This window comes from Mya arenaria, chromosome 17, assembly GCF_026914265.1.
Source record: "Mya arenaria isolate MELC-2E11 chromosome 17, ASM2691426v1".
In the NCBI taxonomy this organism is placed as follows: Eukaryota; Metazoa; Mollusca; class Bivalvia; order Myida; family Myidae; genus Mya; species Mya arenaria.
In genome coordinates this window covers 26,656,040-26,673,224 of record NC_069138.1, presented here as the reverse complement: position 1 = coordinate 26,673,224, position 17,185 = coordinate 26,656,040, and the positions used below count along the sequence as shown (strand labels likewise).

General features: G+C 33.8%; 1 pseudogene; it reads right to left on the bottom strand.

Annotated features, from left to right (window-relative positions):
* Positions 1–9,079: 9,079 nt before the first annotated feature.
* Positions 9,080–16,915, bottom strand: LOC128223107 (pantetheinase-like; annotated as a pseudogene).
* Positions 16,916–17,185: the final 270 nt, after the last annotated feature.

Genomic DNA, 17,185 nt, shown 5'->3' with positions numbered 1-17,185 from the left:
GTATACATATTGTCCAAATGTTCTTGCTATTGTAGAGAACTTCACGTGCCACTAAAGAGCATTAAATAATTTTGAGCTTGATTATACAAATGTTCCGTTAAAATGGCGACACACATGAAAATATAATTTCTGACTCAATTTGTGAGAAAAACAATCATTTCCTAATGAAAATAGTTGAATATACCAGACACCATAGACTATATACACCGTGTACAAGTACTTATACAAATTAAAAAAAAATGTTAACTGAAGTTAATTCCTAGATTACCAAATTCATTACAAAATGTACCAGAAATACCTTGATAATGAGTCAACACATGTTAAAATGGACGAAGTAATACCTAGCTCGTTAGGCAATACATGTTAAAAATGTATGTAGTAGTACCGAGATAGTTAGCCAATACATGTTAAAAGAGATGTAGTAGTACCGAGATAGTTAACCAATACATGTTAACATAGATGTAGTAGTACCGAGATAATTAGCCAATACATGTTAAAATAGATGTGGTAGTACCGAGATAGTTAGCCAATAAATGTTAAAATAGATGTAGTATTACCGAGATAGTTAGCAATACATGTTAACATAGATGTAGTAGCACCGAGATAGTTAGCCAATAAATGTTAAAATAGATGTAGTAGTACCGAGATAGTTAGCCAATAAATGTTAAAATAGATGTAGTAGTACCGAGATAGTAAGCCAATAAATGTTAAAATAGATGTAGTAGTACCGAGATAATTAGCCAATAAATGTTAAAATAGATGTAGTAGTACCGAGATAGTCATCCAATACATGTTAAAATAGATGTAGTAGTACCCAGATAGTTAGCCAATACATGTTAACATAGATGTAGTAGTACCGAGATAATCAGCCAATACATGTTAAAATAGATGTAGTAGTAGTACCGAGATAGTCAGCCAATACATGTTCACATAGATGTAGCAGTACCGAGATAGTCAGCCAATACATGTTGAAATAGATGCAGTAGTACCGAGATAGTCAGCCAATACATGTTAAAATAGATGTGGTAGTACCGAGATAGTTAGCCAATACATGTTAACATAGATGTAGTAGTACCGAGATAAGTAGCCAGTACATGTTAAAATAGATGTAGTTGTATCGAGATAGTTTGCCAATATATGTTAACATGGATGTAGAAGTACCGAGATAGTTAGCCAGTTCATGATAAAATGGATATAGTAGTACAGAGATAGTTAGCCAATTCATGTTAAAATAGATGTGGTAGTACCGAGATAGTTAACCAGTACATGATAAAATGGATGTAGTATTACCGAGATAATTAGCCAATAAATGTTAACATAGATGTAGTAGTACCGAGATAGTTAGCCAATAAATGTTAAAATAGATGTAGTAGTACAGAGATAGTTAGCCAATAAATGTTAAAATAGATGTGGTAGTACCGAGATAGTCATCCAATACATGTTAAAATAGATGTAGCAGTACCCAGATAGTTAGCCAATACATGTTAACATAGATGTAGTAGTACCGAGATAATCAGCCAATACATGTTAAAATAGATGTAGTAGTAGTACCGAGATAGTCAGCCAATACATGTTAACATAGATGTAGCAGTACCGAGATAGTCAGCCAATACATGTTGAAATAGATGCAGTAGTACCGAGATAGTCAGCCAATACATGTTAAAATAGATGTGGTAGTACCGAGATAGTTAGCCAATACATGTTAACATAGATGTAGTAGTACCGAGATAAGTAGCCAGTACATGTTAAAATAGATGTAGTTGTATCGAGATAGTTTGCCAATATATGTTAACATGGATGTAGAAGTACCGAGATAGTTAGCCAGTTCATGATAAAATGGATATAGTAGTACAGAGATAGTTAGCCAATACATGTTAAAATAGATGTGGTAGTACCGAGATAGTTAACCAGTACATGATAAAATGGATGTAGTATTACCGAGATAATTAGCCAATAAATGTTAACATAGATGTAGTAGTACCGAGATAGTTAGCCAATAAATGTTAAAATAGATGTAGTAGTACAGAGATAGTTAGCCAATAAATGTTAAAATAGATGTGGTAGTACCGAGATAGTTAGCCAATACATGTTAACATAGATGTAGTATTACCGAGATAGTTAGCCATTAAATGTTAACATAGATGTAGTAGCACCGAGATAGTTAGCCAATAAATGTTAAAATAGATGTAGTAGTACCGAGATAGTTAGCCAATAAATGTTAAAATAGATGAAGTAGTACCGAGATAGTAAGCCAATAAATGTTAAAATAGATGTAGTAGTACCGAGATAATTAGCCAATAAATGTTAAAATAGATGTAGTAGTACCGAGATAGTCATCCAATACATGTTAAAATAGATGTAGTAGTACCCAGATAGTTAGCCAATACATGTTAACATAGATGTAGTAGTACCGAGATAATCAGCCAATACATGTTAAAATAGATGTAGTAGTAGTACCGAGATAGTCAGCCAATACATGTTAACATAGATGTAGCAGTACCGAGATAGTCAGCCAATACATGTTGAAATAGATGCAGTAGTACCGAGATAGTCAGCCAATACATGTTAAAATAGATGTGGTAGTACCGAGATAGTCATCCAATACATGTTAAAATAGATGTGGTAGTACCGAGATAGTCATCCAATACATGTTAAAATAGATGTGGTAGTACCGAGATAGTTAGCCAATACATGTTAAAAGAGATGCAGTAGTACCGAGATAGTCAGCCAATACATGTTAAAATAGATGTGGTAGTACCGAGATAGTCATCCAATACATGTTAAAATAGATGTGGTAGTACCGAGATAGTTAGCCAATACATGTTAACATAGATGGGGTAGTACCGAGATAGTTAACCAGTACATGATAAAATGGATGTAGTATTACCGAGATAATTAGCCAATACATGTTGAAATAGATGCAGTAGTACCGAGATAGTCAGCCAATACATGTTAAAATAGATGTGGTAGTACCGAGATAGTCATCCAATACATGTTAAAATAGATGTGGTAGTACCGAGATAGTTAGCCAATACATGTTAACATAGATGTGGTAGTACCGAGATAGTTAGCCAGTATATGTTAAAATAGATGTAGTTGTATCGAGATAGTTTGCCAATATATGTTAACATGGATGTAGAAGTACCGAGATAGTTAGCCAGTACATGATAAAATGGATGTAGTAGTACAGACATAGTTAGCCAATACATGTTAAAATAGATGTGGTAGTACCGAGATAGTTAGCCAAAACATGATAACATGGTTGTAGTAGTACCGAGATAGTTAGCCAATACATGTTAAAATGGATGTAGTAGTACAGAGATAGTTAGCCAATACATGTTAAAATAGATGTGGTAGTACCGAGATAGTTAGCCAAAACATGATAACATGGTTGTAGTAGTACCGAGATAGTTAGCCAATACATGTTAAAATGGATGTGATAGTAGTTATATAGTAAGCCATAGCATGTATATAGTTGCTTCTGTTTTATATTGTACTTATATTAATATCTTGTGTACATTTTGCTTGATACTGTCACAAAAGAACCTAGAATTATATGACCAAGAAACCATGTTACTATATGTACATGTTGTTGATTTTTTTATTGTTATTGTTAAAAACCCACTTTCTGATTAATTTAACCTATATTTTAAAAACGCTTAAGGAGGCCAGCCAGATGGTTATTTGATACATAAAATGCTATAACCTCTTTGTACTTTTCCTTGTCACGTTTTACTCCATGTAGAAACAACTGTTTTAAACTATCCGCGTTTATATCGTTGAATTTGTTTTCAATTAAAAATAATGAAGGTAACCAGCGACAGCTTACAGCAACTCTTAAAATTATTCTTTTTGTAAATTGATTTGTTATTTACCAATTTAGATTTTTGTCACAGTTAGCCTTAGAAGTACTTTTCCTTTATTGTCATTTTGTCGAAACTAACAATTTATTTTAACGCCTTTATTGCATTATGTGTATACGTTCTAGTTTTGTATCTAGCAAAACACTCACTTGACCTTGGCCTCAAAACAGAGTGTCAATTGTCTGCTTCTTGGAAGAAAACTTCCTGCTACAGAGAAAAGTAGAAAAACCTGTAAACAACTCACACAATTGGTCAAATCATAGCCAATCAAATGGATTGGAAATCCCCATCAAATTCCCAGAAGAGCCTGGCTGCATAACGGTATACAAGAAAATATGAGAAATGATGCTTTCAATTTCTTGGAATTCAAGAAAAAAATAGGCTCATAACAAATAAGTGTTTTTTTGTTGATACGAGACAAATTTTATTTTAAGAAAGTTGCGAAAGTTTTGCTTAGAGTAACGAACGGATAGGTTTGTTTACAGTTTCATCAGCACTTGCATATCGCCATTACTACTGAAATTCTTCAAAACAATGATACCGTAGATGGTCGTTTGCCCATTTCTAAATAAACACACGCGTTGGATCACTGTCCGTCATAATTTTTCACAGTGATCTAGTTTTCAGATTTAACGAACCGGCGAAACTGCCTTCGGTTTTTTTGATAGTTTCAAAAACCAGTATCGGTTTTCATAAAACAAAATATAAAACTGTTTTTTTCCCTTTTATTTGAAACTGTGACAAAAATACACAGTTAAACCGAAACTAGTTTATTACCAACAAAAACGTCCTTAATGTTTGCACTGCAAATTAGTGTTTTTAACTGTACTGAGAAATGTGAAAATAGTACTGATGATATCATGAAGAGATTGCTAATGGTAGGGCAGTTACTACACATTGAGAATGGACGTTTAAAAGTTAAGCTAACCTGATCGCACTAGAGCAATTAAAACAGGTGGTCGTTTCTTTTACTGGAAAAAAATGTCATTAAAAGAATCTGACAATCGTCATCAAATAATACACAGTTTTATTCAACTCGTCCAGAAAATATGTTAGTAATGCTCGTTTAGTATGTTCTTGTTATACTGAATGCGATGTCCACAATCCAACATATTATATTGTATAATACATGTATATTCATATATAGTAACACACTACATATATTCTAACTAATAAAAGTTAAGAAAAGTCGCGATATGTGAGAAGATGAACAGCGCACATTTTGATACGCATTTAACTTTTCTTCATAAGATTTAAAATGCGATGTAATAGGACATTTATCTTGAATAGTACACTGTTACCATACCCACAAAACCAGTTACGATAGAAAAATTTACTTATGAAGACAATGCATGCGACATATTCCAGGTCATAATGAAGACAACGAATGTAAATTATTCCAGGTAACAATAAAACAACGAATATAACATACTCTAGGTAACAATAAAACAACGAATGTGACATCTTCTAGGTATCAATAAAGACAACACATGTGACATATTCCAGGTATCAATAAAACAACGAATGTGACATATTTCACGTATAAATAAAGACAAAGAATGTGACATATTCCAGGTAACAATGAAGACAACGAATGTGACATATTCTAGGTCATAATGAAGACAACGAATGTAAATTATTCCAGGTAACAATAAAACAACGAATGTAACATACTCTAGGTAACAATAAAACAACGAACGTGACATATTCTAGGTATCAATAAAGACAAGGAATGTGACATATTCCAGGTATCAATAAAGACAAGGAATGTGACATATTCCAGGTATCAATAAAACAACGAATGTGACATATTCCAGGTATCAGTTAAACAACGAATGTGACATATTCCAGGTATCAATAAAACAACGAATGCGACATATTCCACGTATCAATGAAGACAGTGAATGTGATATATTCCATTTATAAATAAAGACAAAGAATGTGACATATTCCAGGTAACAATGAAGACAATGAATGTGATATATTCCAGGTCATAATGAAGTCAACGAATGTGACATATTTCAGTTCATAATGAAGACAACAAATGTGACATATTCCAGGTATCAATGAAGACAACGAATGTGACATATTCAAAGTATCAATGACGAAAATGAATGTGACATATTCCAGGTCATAATGAAGGCAACATATGAGACATATTCCAGGTAACAATGAAGACAACGAATGTGAGATATTCCAGATCATCATTAGGACAACGAATGGGACATATTCCAGGTGATAATGAAGGCAACAAATGTGACATATTCCCGATCGTTATAAACGCCCTTTCCCCCACAACCCATTTCGATATTGTAATGAAACATCAACAAGTAAACAACATATTAGTATTACCAACACCAACACCGATTAAGTTTGTATATACATATATCAAGTTTCCACTTGGTACCGTATGAAACCTTATACATTGGCATAGGCAAGATACAAACAAAATGAAACAGTGTATTTGTCGTTAACAATACATTTTAATACCAAATTAATAAACCTCTTGTACATATATATATATATATTTATAACACGTTATGAAAACATTCAATGCCATAACATGTTTTAAATCTTAATACATACATGCATATAAAAAGTGATACGTAAGAACTTAGATTTTCATGTAGAAATAATATTACAATTGGTTATAATCAATAAACATGTCAAACACTACTACTTCAAGCTTAATATTTTCTGCCAATAATGCCTTTTCACAAACCCGTCTGGTCAACGGCCGGTCCCAAGGCTGAATGGACACTCAACTGTAAAAGCACGAAATCCTCGTGCAAAACTCATTGCCACCTATTGATCTGGGGGAAATGATTTTTCTAATTCAATGATTTCAAACAACGAAAATAATATTTCCCTCACAACTCATTCCGCTACTGTGATGAAACATTAACATTCAAACAATATATTGGTACGAGCCGTTGGGACACCAACAGACCGCTGAATATAAAAGAGCTGTAAACTGATGATTTAAAAGAATAACAAACTCAATAATTTTGATACGTTAAGCCTTTCGTCTACTTAATCTTTAACATAAACATCCTTTGCATTCTCACTCCACAACCAATCATGACGTTTAAAAATCTATAAGAGATATCAAATAATGCTCACAATATTGGCTAATGTTGGTAACGTGTGGTTGAAATGCTCCTATGAGCAATTTTCTTAAATTACAATAGGCTACATGTTTTGTTGCAGTCAGATGAGATAAAATATACATGTCAGAATTGCTATATATGTAAGCCCAACTAAGATAACGCCTTGATATCAATATTCAGGCACCATTAGGGTATTTGTCAGCATATTTGTCAGCATATTTGTTAGCATATTTGTCAGCATATTTGTCAGCATATTTGTTAGCATATTTGCCAGCATATTTGTCAGCATATTTGTTAGCATATTTGTCAGCATATTTGTCAGCATATTTGTCAGCATATTTGTCAGCATATTTGTCAGTAGCATATTTGTCAGCAGCATATTTGTCAGCATATTTGTCAGCATATTTGTCAGCATATTTGTCAGCATATTTGTCAGCATATCTACTTACTTACTTAGTTCTTCTTGATAACGTCTTGATATCAATATTCAGGCACCATTAGGGTATTTGTCAGCATATTTGTCAGCATATTTGTCAGCATATTTGTCGGCATATTTGTCAGCATATTTGTCAGCATATTTGTCAGCATATCTACTTACTTACTTAGTTCTTCTTGATAACGTCTTGATATCAATATTCAGGCACCATTAGGGTATTTGTCAGCATATCTACTTACTTAGTTCTTCTTTGCTTAAAGATGCACTCTTGTTCCCAAATAAGATTACCAAAATTAATAAAGTTGTTTTAATTTATCAAAAAGGATGAAAAAATGTCGAAAACAATGATTTTTATGAAGGATACCGAGTTTAAATTGAAGGAAATTAGCATAAAACATGGTATTTCTACCTTATGAGACTATAGTAGACCGCAGTAAATCTTTTAGCATTCACCAATCATTTAATATTTTTGCACTTTCAGCTATTATATACACGTTTAAAATCTTGTTATCAGTAATGGCTATTTTCCATAAATGCATTATTTAGTATGTCGTTAAAGGTATATAAGTCAAAATTGATATTTGTTATACATATGTATGCATTGATTTTGAATAAGAGTGTCACTTTAAGATCTCCTTCTCTGTTCAAAGACTTTCTAGATAAGAGTTCAATTGTGATTGGTTCTTTCTTTTTAACGGGCTTAGATAATTTACGCTCAGCAGGTTCTAAAACACAATCTATCAATTTCGGTTCAAATATCGAACTAAATCGATTTAATCGAATAGCCATTTGACCCTGTTAAAAGCATTAATCACTGATCTAGACTGAGTTTGCAGCTTAAATTAGATACAATAGATATGTAACTATATGGAACGCATAAGCAGGCAAGATATCCCTACAAGTTAGTCAATTACCCAAAGCCCATCCCGCCCAACGTCCGAAACCTCGTTTGATTGGGATCACATGTAATTTTGGCTCGCGACTGTTCGAGTTACCCCTTCAGCAAGGAGATGTTTTCCACCAAGACGTCCGGCAGCTTCTCTATATGTTCACCATAACTGCGATATATTATGTCAAACAGCCTTGCTGCAAAGTGTTGATAAATGATTAGAAAAAATGTCCTAGTTATAGGCCCTAATGCAAACGCTAAAATATTATTAGTATCGCTAACTCCCTTATAATAATTCTTTGATAAAAATATATTTGGACAGGGTTACTAGGAGTCACGTTGCAATACATACTTTATACATTTGTTGCATCAATACGCCTTATTCTCATCTACAATCGTAAAAAGACCCAGTGCTTTTCCGTTTTAGGGTTGAAGATATTTAAATGTGAACCGTCAAATGATATTTGTCTTTTCCTAAAACCTTTTCAGATGACACATAAAGAAAGACCCTGGTGACTTAAAATATTGTTATGACTAATGACTCAATGTCAAGGTTAATGCACATATTTGCTCATATTCGTATAAGAACATGGTATATTTAAACCCGGCCATCTTGGACGCGTTCTTGAATAACGAAACACACCAAAGCTCAAAGACACTTTGTTTGACTCGTTATTTAGATACACGTATAGGTTGTCATTTACAGTAAGAGTGAAAAATACTTCAAGGTTCAAGTGTCAAGGTACGCTAACCATTGATGGAACCTAAAGCGTTTACAAGTGGTTATCACTCGTTCACTGTTCGTGGTGATACTAAACAACACAATTTAAACTCTTACTTGTTTAATGCAGTCACAATACCGTGTAACATAATTTTAACATACGCATTTTAAATTTTAATAAAGGAAGACTGTGGAATGATAATACACATCATATTCTGGGTAAAATGTGTACTATGACTCTCAAGCACGTAAAAATACAAAATACAAATACAATTTACAGTTCGTATAGAAAAGCTCAATATTCCCCTTAACCATCGACCATACATAAAGCAAACACAATTGCATATACGAGTATTGCTGGAATATACATATATGAGTATAGATATGAGACTGGCAATAAACACAGTTATTTTTCTTCAGAATATCTCCATTAATAGTATATAAAATATTTTTAAGAACACATGTGTATCAGGATCCCGCCAATGACAACTATTTGGGAATAAAGACAAATGGAAAGTTGAAGGACAAATGATTTTGAGAGACCCTTTTAAGGCCAATTCAAACTTAAATGAAATTTAAAAAATGATTTATTTCAATAAAAGTGCAATAACTAATTGACAATCCTTCTTACTAAGGTAAGTTTAAGATATTTGGTCTGTCATTGATGAAATGTCTTGATTTCTTTGTTTCTGCTGTTCAAAATTTAGGTTAAATGACAATGGAAAATGCCCATACACAGTATTGGAATAAATAAAAAAACAAATTTCCTCTTAACCAATACCATTTTTGCCATATGGAGAAAAACTAGTTTTGACACAACACACAATTTTTAGTTATCGCAAAAGTCTTGTTTGTAAAGCACACATTAGCATATATTATCTTACATCCAGAGAAATACGTAACATGTCCTACTCATCATCTCTGTCATAGCATCTCCCAAACAACGTAGCAACCGCCAAGGGATGCATATACTTGTTATCAGATGTCATGCGTCCATCAGCGTAGGACCAGCGATTCAGATAAGAAGCAAGACCGAAATCTCCTTCCTTTTGCAACAGAATTTCTGGATAGATGTATGGCGTAGAGAAGTTTCCAGACATTTCGAAGTTGAGCATGTCAATTTTAACCGGAAGATTGACTTTGTCGTTGCATGTAGGCGTTGTGCCGTTATCATAACATCTTAGAATAATGCAAATTTGAATATAGTAGTTTATTCTAGAGCGGCGAAGGCCATCAAATGCGCCAAGTGCGAAATATTCATTTCCCGGTCCATTTGATCCATGGCCGCTTTGTACTGAAGTTCCATTGGTCTTGTAGGAAGCATGACAGCAGAGGTTGTTGTGGCAAACAACTGCGCGCCCCGACCTGCCTGTTAAACGAACAAAATTGCTCTTGTTTTTGGAAATAACTGCAACAAAGTTTCGACCCTGCTGACTGGGTGTGGGTCCGGACGCAGGTTGTTTAAACGGAAGAGAAAGCGTTTTTGCTTCGTTAACACCAGGAATTTCTTTGACAAGCAGTCTGCCTTCACTACCAACAGTCGTATTGTAGTAGTATGTAGCGGCTCCTTCAGGTGTATAAATTCCGCTTCCATGAAAGCGTGATTGTGGATAGTGAATGTTAGCCGCCAAATAGTTAATGCCATGTGCCGCAGCGAAAGCTGAATGAAATTGTATTGAATTGAAGAATGGTGCAGCGTCCATCCAAGCCGTTGGAAACGCAATATTTGTAACATTATGTTTTGTGATCAAGTCGATTGCTGGATGCTCAAAGAGAATGTCAAAACATGTAAAAGTCCCAAATCGCCAAACGGTGTTTCAAATACCGCAATATCAGCATGTTCAGGTCTGTCGAATTGATATTCACCAAACAAGTTATATTTATGATACCTCGCCACGAGGGTTCCCTGTGGGTCATACACAACATTAGTGTTATATTGATAATGGCCAGTTCCTGGGCACTTCGTGTCATTTTGATTACATGGTACTTTGTCACCGATGTTTGCTACTACAAAAAGTTTATTTTCTTTTGCAATACAACTAAGGACTTGTTGTACTTCAGTGTCTGGCAACGTACTCGGGTTGTTGCAAGGGTTCGATTGCAGTTTTGTCGGGTCTGGTATAAGTTCCAGGTACGGATAGACTATCTCGTGCTGATCATTCATATACATGCCGTAAACACCATCTTCAGGAAATACTATTATGTCCGCATTCTGCTGATCAGAAACAAAAGAATATTGAATAATGCAATGCATAGTAACAAAATCGTTAATATGAACAAAAACAGGTGTACTGGAAATTTGGAACGTTTATTTTAGTTTGAATAAAACATTTTCATAATACTTTTGCCAAAGACATAAGCCTTATCATCTGTTGATAGGTAAAACAATCATATTGTCGTATGTATACGAGGATCACTGAAAACATTTGTGGACTAAGTGTGCAAAACATTCAATTAAGATTTAAACTATTTCTATTTATTGTACAAAAGGTAATTCACGCACACTGTTTGTGCATGATGAGCATTATGGTTATATTTAAAAAAGGCCAAGGCAAATCATGATGGATCGACCAAACGACGTTAAAAGATCTACTTTACATAATTGCAAAATAAGCTTTTATCAGCTTTAAAATAAAAACAGTAATTAATGCTTTTATGTATTTTGTTTCGGTAACATTAACACTGCAAATTCTCACTAATCGTAAAGTTCAAATAATTTAAGTAGTCTGTTTACATATAACGCACAGCGTGTGATCACGCTGTAATTGAATGTTTTAACGTTTGCAGTTCATGGTGGTTTGTGTGATATAAAAAGCAGGACTGTTCAACCCTTACATTTTTTACATCAAAGCAGTGGTTCAGTTACACCTGCATATTATATAAATATCATATGGCAGCATGTGTGACATTGATATTGTCAACCCGAGAGCAGAATGTCACCCGAGGCGTGAGCCAAGGGTGACATTCTGTTTCGAGGGTTGACAATATCAATGTCATACATGCTGCCATATGATATTTATTTCATTATACCGAACACAATTAAGTACATAAAAAGTTTTAAAATGTTTTCAATCATTTAATTAAACAAGATTAACAAGGTAAACAAAATATAAAATAATCAAATGAGTATAAATAGAACAAAATTCCACCGTTAATTATGCTAAAATTACTTCAAAATCTGACAGTTACTGTCGTCTGATGTTTATGTGTACAAATTGATAGTGACGTCACTGCTGTACGTGTATAAGGGAGGCAATCATGTCATGATTTAGCTAAAATATTGAAGCCCTTATATGACATTCAAAATATCACTGCGGTCACATGACCTGACAGTGAACTTTCGCTTGGTCATGTGTCAAAAAGGTTGAATATGTTTCTAATAGTCAAAATATCTCTTTTTCGGGTAATGGGATTTCACCATTGTAGACATAAGTGAGGTATAATAAAGTATAACACATTTGAAGCAGAACCTGGACAGAATAAGCGTTTGATGAAAATACAAGAAATTCCTGCTACATGTTCGTACTTATATTGACTTAATTCATTGCTTTTACTCACTTGATAAATTAAAACCTGATTTTCAGAAAAATTAATACAGATTTTAAAGTATTACTTGCATTACGGTACATCCAATAATCCTTTATATTTTCAACGTAAAGTCGCCATCTCGGAATGAAGAAGTTTTAGAATTTCTTGATTCTGTCGAGTTTGGCCACTGGCGTCGGATTTTCAAACTCTTACAATTCCAATTTTAAAATTATAATACCAAAAATGTGAAAAAATATTGATTTTTGTTTTACAAATATGCACTTTGTACTGTATATTTTATAAATCTGGTACCAGTGAGTTTAGCGTATTGGCAGTACCGTGAGGTCAACTGTATAATAAGTGGTGGACTTTTAACATTCATGCTCATGGAAATGACGGAACAAATCATGTATTTATATTCTTAGATTGTTTACATTCCTGTAAAAAGAATAATAGAATGTGTTAAATAGAACATTTTAAGTTGCATTTAGTTTGTAAACTGAAGCCATTAAAACTCGAATAGAGTAAACTATTTGATATTCCATTGTTTCAACTTTTTTATTACCAATATTATTGCAAATTAAACCATGTTAAAATAAGTGTTTTATGTGTAATGCTTCGTTGTTTATTTGAATTGTTATGTTATTATAAATTCCCCTTTCTTATATATCAACAAGAATATCATTATCTATTAGATTTCGATGTACGTGATTTTTAACATCATTGCTATTATACTATCATTACATTCAATTTGCATTTCTTTAAGTGTTTGAAGGTTACTGAGTAGTATCAGTCTAGATTCCGATGTAGTGAAGGCAACATTTATGACACTTGTACGAGAAAGGGCTTGGATAAAATCATCATTGTACAGCCAGTCCACATGTACGACTTAATTATTGACGAATCGTACACCTTTTACCTGGTCACTTGTCATTGTGCCAAAAAAACCTGACATGTTTCAGAAATCGATCAGAAAATTATCAAATTCAAGCGCTTGCCCAACTTACCCAAAAACGAATGAAGCATCAAATTTGCCAAAGAACATTTCTGGATCTATCAGTACACTATCTTTGTCATGATACATATTGAAGTACAGACTTGTGTCCTCATCTATCGTAAATTATTAAGGACATCCGCTAGCCTCATGGTGTACTTTAAGGAAAACATTGACTTACGCTGTGAATATGCCACCCGTTTTTGCTACAGAATCATTGATAAACCAAAAGAGTACGATCACACAATTTTTTTATCCGTCTTTTAAATAAGTTGAACGCCTTTTGTGCGCCCTACATAAAACGGTTTACGAGGGCATGACAATCTCTAGCGATTGGACATAACTTCTGAGACGCACATCCCCATTTGCTCGTAGATTTGGCCCTGTCCTTCAATGTTCTTGTATTCTTCTATTGTATTGTTCATACACAGTTGACATACTTAATGGGCAACACTTAAGTATAGTCGATTTTAGATAGAGAGACTTCTTTTCACATTTTCTTTTTACGCATTTTATCTTGTTTTATCAGTCCTAACTCCGAGTTCACTCCGCTTCCATGAAAGACAAATGGACAGCTTTGGTGCATTCAGGGTCAACGCGTATGTACAAAAGATATTTGTTTCGATGGATGTATGTCGTAATTTCGAAAAGGTTCCATTGAACACTCGTGCTCCTCTTCTAAGAACTAAATTATTCGAAAGTTTTGTTGCCTGTGAACAGAATTGTAGAAACAGTATAATTGCGCTTGTTGCGCAGACATCCTTTCAGCGCTATTATTCATTTAAATTATCCTTGCGAGTAACACATTGTTGCAAGGTTAGAGAATGTACTGTTGTTGGTGGTTGTGAACCCTGCTTGTTGGATAAGTTTCACGAATATTAACAAAGTTGGATCTAGTTTTACAAATTCCGCACCACATACTTTACTTTTGTAAGCCAAATTAAGTCATTTTATATCTTGGAGTAGTATGAACGTTTGATCATGCTGTTTTTGACGAATACGATTTGGCTATAAAACGGTTCAGTGATTTGTCAAATGTAATGTAAAGAAATGTTTTGTGTGACTAATGTTTCTGTGTTATGATTGGCTAGATCTAGGAACACTCTCTATCATAAAGAACTATGTTTCAATGAACTGTTTCAAGTTATACAACCCATCTATTGGTTACAGTTGACCATGCAATATACATTCAACAACAGGTCGAGAATGTCATTTAAACATTTTGAGAAGTGATGCTATGCTAAAGCACAAGAATTAAAAGCATTGGAAGGGGAATCTAGATCAGTGGATGGTTGTCATTGACGCAGATCCATTAGATAGTGAAGCGTTGTCAGCACTAGATGTGCAAAAGCACATGAACATTTGAAAGGTGTCCGGAAAACATGGAACCGACTGCAAAAGGCCAAGAACTTTATAAGGTAGCATTACGAACTGGAAGAGGATGTAAATAAGCTGTGAAATTTCAACAACGCTTAGAGCTATATACTTTGCTTGAGTTGAAACAGAGGCAAAATCCACCGCTGGTCTATTTCATGTAAAACAGATGTTTTCTTGAGCGTACGAGGAAACCTTTACTGGTGCTTTGTTTCCAATACACAGACGTTATCATACATTACCTTGATACAGACTCTGTGACTTAAAACAAGAAAGTATTAATGGAACATTTTACCAAAGTGAAATACAAAAAGTAAGCATGGATTCCGATCAAACTTGAACAACTTAAGAAAGTGTTCTTGAATTAAGGAACTGGACATAAGAAACAAACCTTAGTCAGAGGCAGATCCAGAGGTTGACGTTAGAGGGGGGTGTACCTTAGGGGTGCAGCCTTTTGACATGTGCCCCTACCTAAGAACCGAATATATATTGCATAAACTATTTGCATGCGGGTTTGGGTTACTGCATCAAGACCATTGTAACAATTTGTAGTAAAAAAATGTGCATTTTGAGCATGTTTTATAAAAAAAATTACTCCCGCATTAAAATAAAAAGTAAACGTTGACGATCTTAGAAGGGGCGCGCGCCGGGTGCGCCAACCTCTAAATCCGCTAGAATTAATAAAATGAAAATGTTACCCCTTAGATTTAATATTTGGATAGCTGCAAACGACATGCAGACCGATCGATCAGTAAATTGCACCATACATCCCTGTAATTGTTACATAAGTGTGGGCTGTACAAGGCTATATGATGAAGTATGTCTCATATAAATGATTGTTATATATGTGTGAATTAGGATTAAACGTATTTACTTCATATATGTACATAAAAATACGTTTTTGTTTTTGTTTTATTTTATTTGATGTATTGCACAGATATCACGCAATAAAGAATGAGCTTGCAGTTACTAATCATCGGTAAGTTTTACTTAAAATTTCTAATGTAATAGTTTTATATCTTTATAGCTCTATAGAAATGATGTGAAACATTCATTAAAGTGAAACTTTTATTCAAAATCAATACATACACATGTTTAACAAACATAAATCTTGAGTTATACACCTTAAACTACTCACTATATAATGCATTTATTTGAAAATATTAATAATTGATAACACGATTGTTACTGTGTATTTAATAGCCGAAAGCACAAAAATATGAAATGATTGGTAAGTGCTTAACTATTTACTATGATATACTATCTCTCATAAGGTAGAAAACCAGTGTTTTCTGCCCATTTCTATCAAATTAAACTCGGTATTCTTCATAAGAACCATTGTTTTCGACATTTATTCATCCTTATTGATATATCAAAACAATTATATTAATTGTGGTAAATCTTATTATATCTGCACAATCTCAACGGGTTCTCCGTAACACGATCCTAGTGCTAAACAACAATCAAAATACCTGGATATAATGCATTGTGTATATTTCCCAAGCATCTTCTATTCAAAAGAAAACGTTTATTCATATGCCCGTGGAAAAATATAAGAACACAATTTTTGTTAAAGTTATTTAGACAGTCGACGTGTGTTTTTGTAAATGATAAAACTGTTTTGGCTTTGTCCTTAATATAACTGTGCATTACATTCAAACTAGTATGAAAGAAACGAAGCAACCGAGTAAATATGAAATCAACCTTTAGACAGATACAAAAGTTTAACCTGAGATGCTGCAATTTTTGCCTGTTGTTGGTATATACGAAGGTTGACCATCATGTTTTCAACTGCCGTCTGTCGCGATACTGGAGTCGAGGTTTGTGTTGGAAGGACAACTGCATGCTCATATACAGCAGCGATGTACGCCTTTGTGTCTGCGATTTTGCTTTTTCACTTTATTTTAAGTATCCAAGACTCCGTATGAATGAGTAAATTGGAAATAATAAGCAGAAAATATATCGCATCTAACATTTTCGCTTAGGAACACATCGTTGTTTACTCGCACTGCCACTTTAACTGCGGCGGTTTAACTGTGGGCGTTTATATACGTTCGACTATAACGCTGACGTAACCACCTACATGCAATACGTATGCTCCTTATATTATATTGAATGGATCAGATAGCAGCTACTTAAGAGCAGTACTTGGTTCATTTTACATATTCTGGAAAATATATTTTCGATGTGGCTATACTGATGGTCAATTGGTGGATATTATTGATATACATGTAAATATAGATTTGCCTTGCATCCATTATAGTGTACAT